General features: G+C 38.6%; 1 protein-coding gene across 3 annotated transcripts in view; it reads left to right on the forward strand.

Annotated features, from left to right (window-relative positions):
* Positions 1-5,000, forward strand: part of LOC138056972 (monocarboxylate transporter 3-like) — a 47,689-nt gene that overhangs the window by 23,007 nt on the left and 19,682 nt on the right. The gene's annotated exons all lie outside the window — the stretch shown is intronic.

The raw sequence follows: 5,000 nt of genomic DNA on the forward strand, positions 1-5,000 counted from the left end.
CCTTAGTATTGCTCTGTAAACAGGAAGGGTTCACAGGCCTGTTGGAAGCGTGCTTGAGTTTCAACAAAATGAGCCCCAAAATCAGTGAAGCATTGTGACGCAGTTGAATGATAAAGTAGCTGCTATTTCCAAAATGATGGAATTACCTGGTTAGAATAAATACCGTCGTACGCGTCTTGGAGAGTAAATTTTGACTTTGCATAAACAAGACTTGGGCGATTGTGATCTTTGTTTTGACTTCGCTCATTTCATTGTCAACTTTATAACACTTGACAGAAAAAGAAACTTACAAAAACCCGGTATCTTGCCATCATTTGACACAGATACTTCACTGTTTGGCGAGTAAACATGCCGTAAACATGAGTAAACAAACTTCATCACGGCGCCCGCTGAATTCCGGCGATGTCACTTTCGATTTTGCGATTTATTTGTGCAGCCAAAACTTACAATAACAAACTTGAACGTTGCAAAAATCCCCCAAAATGTTTTGTCGCTGATCGTAACTTTTTATATTCTATATTCACGGTTCAAAATAAATGTTGTTTTCATGTCGTAAATATGTTATTCTCGAGCGATCGTCCTGGAAACTTCCTTCTGCTCTTCCTAAAAACTGTGTATCAATATTTATTTACTTTTGCATCAATATTTGTTTTTGCATAAAGCAAGCTAACAAAATCTGTACCTTGCTGAGTTCGCATTTGTTAGCGTTAATAGTATTTTCGGTCCGATGCTTCTGTTTAACAAGGGGTACATTATTTTGGTCTCCCATCCAAACACTAACCCCGCCCAACAGGGCTTAACTTCAGTGAACGTCGGTATTACGAAGCTGTCAGATGCTCAGAGGGCACGCTTAAACTTGTGGTGAAGAGAAGTTTATCAACATGTCAGCCCAGAAGCCAATGTTTCTCACTTCCCATTTATTTTCTTCAGTCTTTCTGGGTTCAGTACTTTGCTAGTAACCACATGTCTTCTCAGACTATTTACCCAAGACTTCTACCATGGCACTACAATGATAGACAATACCAAAACATTATCGTGCACTGTTAGAGCTACATATTACGCAAGGACAGATCTGTTTCGTCGTACGAACGTGTGAGGACCTGTGAGCCAAAGGGCCTCGTCTGGTATGACTTCTTAATGACCCTCCAACTTGAAAAAAATTGCCTGGAACGGTGCACGTACCACAGGCAACCCAGTGTACCCTCACGGAGGGTCTAGTTACTGGGTTGCCGTAGGCATCCCAGTTGGAAAATGGGTAGATTATTATTTTTTTTTTTTATTTTCCGTGTCGGTAAAAGTCTTGCCCGTCACTCCCCTGCTAAGTGGTGTCTTTCTGCATAGAGCCTTCTGCACGTATTATCTTAGGATAGGGAGGGTAGTGGAAATGCGTAGACTTCTCTGGTGGACACAGTAGAATGATAAACTTAACCTGCAATGGCGTCGAAAGTCATGTAACACGAATGGCGTTTTAGTGGATTTTTAAGCAAAATATACCCTTATGGAGCTTAATAATGGAAAGTCAATTGGATACTGAACAAGAAAGGCGCTGAAAAAAAAATCTGGAATCTTAAAAGCGACGAGTAATGGACTTCGACAACAATCTGTCGCCCGTCGAGCCGTAATCAAAGTGAGATGTAGTTCTAATATTGTACGAGTGTGGTGTTTTGTACAACGCTGAAATCAAATGGAAAATTCTCTAGTAACTTATGGGTTTAACAAAACAGAGACTTGGATCTGTACTCAATTCTGCACAGTCTTCTGCTAACAATTGGAAATTTCACAAATTCCTGTTAGTCAAAAATTATTTGAAAGAAAGCTTGTTGCCCATTTTTTGCTTGATAATTCAAGTAAAGGGTTTTTCAGTGAAGGGTTTGATGCTAAACACTCGTGGGAAATTTATTTACCGTGTTGCGTTTTTGACACGAAGTGTAATTTGACACGATTGAGTTTCTTGTCTTCACGCACGTATTAAATGAAATAGGAAGGGTTTTTTGCCTCTTATAGCTCATATGTTGTTTGTTTCAAAAAGCATGCATTTCGCTGGAAAATGGTGGCTTTTATGAATTCATCATGTGTAATATGCGAGCTTAACTGGATAGTTTTTATGGCAATAGTAAAGCATTTTCGTGTCAAAATATAAGGTAAGCGACTCCTTTCTGTTGTGTTAACTTAATTGAATATACCATGGCTCGTAAGTTTGTATTTGTCATCTGCTGTAAACTTAATTTCCACACTCAAAATTACCTCCAGAACCTACTTTTTGCGTAAAATAAGCTTTTAGAATGATTTTCGTTTCTTCTGTGGTGATACTTGACGATTCGGGAACATTTTGTGAAAAAAGATTTATAACGGGTCACACGCGCAACTTGCCCGATAATGCATATAACATCCACTTAGCCTTTTGACATCCCATTGAAAGAAACTCGTAAAATATTCGCAGACCGGTCGCTTTCTCTGAAATTTGAAAGATGATTGCTAACAAATATAGAAAGATTTTCACAATAACTAAAAATTCCTGTGTTAAGCATTAGAATTCGACGAAGAGGTAATGCGACTAAATTTGTCCCGTGCGGTGCTATTTTTATGATTTGACTGTTGTGCAAATTTTGACAGATAATATTAAATTATGAAAAAAATATCTAGGTAAAGGTAAAGGTACACCTTATTTAACGTCGGAAGTTCCTTTACTCTCTAGAGAGTATTCTCGCAGGAAGCCGACGGATAGATCGTTAAAAAATCTTTATTTTTAGCTGTTATTTGAACGTAACAGATGCAACACTTGACGAGAAATAATATTTTTGCTATTACTATGTATTTTTCCTGGGAATCGGGTTGAAAAATGAGTTAACAAATTTGCATACGTGCGTTGAAATGTGATACACGAGGAGAAAGGAATTTTATTTCTCTGACAAATGATTTTGTCATTGTAGTGCAAGATGAAATTTATTTGGGAAGCCAACAATATTCTTTTAACTTCCTGGTTAATCCAATTTTATTGCTGCGACTTGCTAGTGCGAAGATTGTGTACATGAAACTATTTTGAGTGTCATGAAATTACATAATTTGCGTGACAATAGGTGCGGTTACACTCACCATGGTAAATGCCATTTCCCATGGTAAATTATCCCGCGGTGCCTCACACTTGAGTTTTAGTATACCGCGTTAACTACGGGTCACACGTTACGAAGATTACCGAGGTAAAACGAAATCTCACGCAATTCATTGGCGGGAAATTTAATCACAACTTCATCAGCATAGCGATTGGCTCTTGTACCTCGGGCATCAAAACACCCTTCCAACTTCCCACGTTAAATGTCATGGGCGCTTCCACTGATCTTTTTGACGTATCCATGGATATTTAACACGGGAAATTTACCTCGGGAAGCGTCGGTCACACTACTAAATACAGTTTCCCTTGGTAAAAAGGCAATTTACCACGGTAAAAGTGCCCCGTGTAACCGCACCTATCCCTTTTTTTAATACTCTGACCCAAATACATTCAGATAGTAACAAACTTCATATTTACTTAACCATTTCTTCGCTTTTGTGCTTGTCAGCATTGTGATTTGCGGTAATTCGCAAGTTTGTTTTTGTATCTCATAGATGTTTAGATTTTCAATTACACGGCCACTCAACCTCTCGATTGTGTAAATAGTTCACCCTGAAGTCAAAATAGATACGTTTCTCAGGAACCCGACAAAGAGGGCTTCCTGACTCGACAGAAGAAATCTAAATATTCAGTTAAATATTACAACAAAATTAACTTACGACGGAAGTTTCTCCGCTAAAAAGTACGTTGTTCTACTCTGAAACATTCTTTCCCGTGGTTCATTCAGTTGACACAGGGTGATCACGTGCACCTTTACGGTTGCTCAGCATAGAGACTGCAAAAATGTTCGTGTTTTTAAGATCTTTCAATGAGAATTCGATTCATAGTTATATATAAACACTATGTTATTTTTTTTCTTCATCTGTCTCTTGGCTTTCCTTTTTCTGGTGCAAACGCAAAGCCAAACAATGTTTTGACCTGGCATCAGATTAGACCGTCACGTTATGAAGCGGAAACAATACCTTAAGTCCTTTCTTATATGTGCAATAAACGTTTGCTTAGTCCAACCGCTAGACATGCTGGAAAACGTCCGTCAGAGCAATTTGCAGTAAGTTTTTTGCCTACTATTTATTTAAAGAAGAAACGAGTGAATTTTACTCAAGAGCGTGTTTTGTTAACTTTAAACTGAATTTATTACGAAAGCTTTAAAGACTAAAAGACCTTAAAATGGGACAGGACTTTGCAAAATAATTAAACGTGTGAGCCAAAGGGCCTCTGCTAGCGCGACATGTGGGTGACCCCTCAAATGGTCTTAATGACGCCCCACTTGAAAAAATTAACTGGAACGCTGCAGTTCTTTGTGTAACGCGTACTACAGGCAACCCAGTGTAAGCTTTTTGGAGCTTCTCGTTTTTTTTTATTTTCCGTGTCGGTAAAAGTCTTGCCTGTCTCTCCCCTGCTAAGTGGTGTCTTTATGTATAGAGCCTTCTGTGCGTATTGTCTTAGGATCGAGAGGGTAGTGGGAAATGCGTAGATTTCTCTGGTGGACACAGTAGAATGATCAACGTAACCGGCAATGGCGTCGAAAGTTATGTAACGCGAATGGCGTTTTAGTGGATTTTTAAGCAAAATATACCCTTATGGAGCTTAATAATGGAAAGTCAATTGGATACTGAACAAAAAAGGCGCTGAAAAAAAAATCTGGAATCTTAAAAGCGACGAGTAATGGACTTCGACAACAATCTGTCGCCCGTCGAGCCGTAATCAAAGTGAGATGTAGTTCTGAATATTGTACGAGTGTGGTGTTTTGTACAACGCTGAAATCAAATGGAAAATTCTCTAGTAACTTACGGGTTTAACAAAACAGAGACTTGGATCTGTACTCAATTCTGCACAGTCTTCTGCTAACGATTGGAAATTTCACAAATTCCTGTTAGTCAAAAATTATTTG

The sequence above is a fragment of the Montipora capricornis genome, chromosome 7 (genome assembly GCF_036669925.1).
Source record: "Montipora capricornis isolate CH-2021 chromosome 7, ASM3666992v2, whole genome shotgun sequence".
Lineage (NCBI taxonomy): Eukaryota > Metazoa > Cnidaria > Anthozoa > Scleractinia > Acroporidae > Montipora > Montipora capricornis.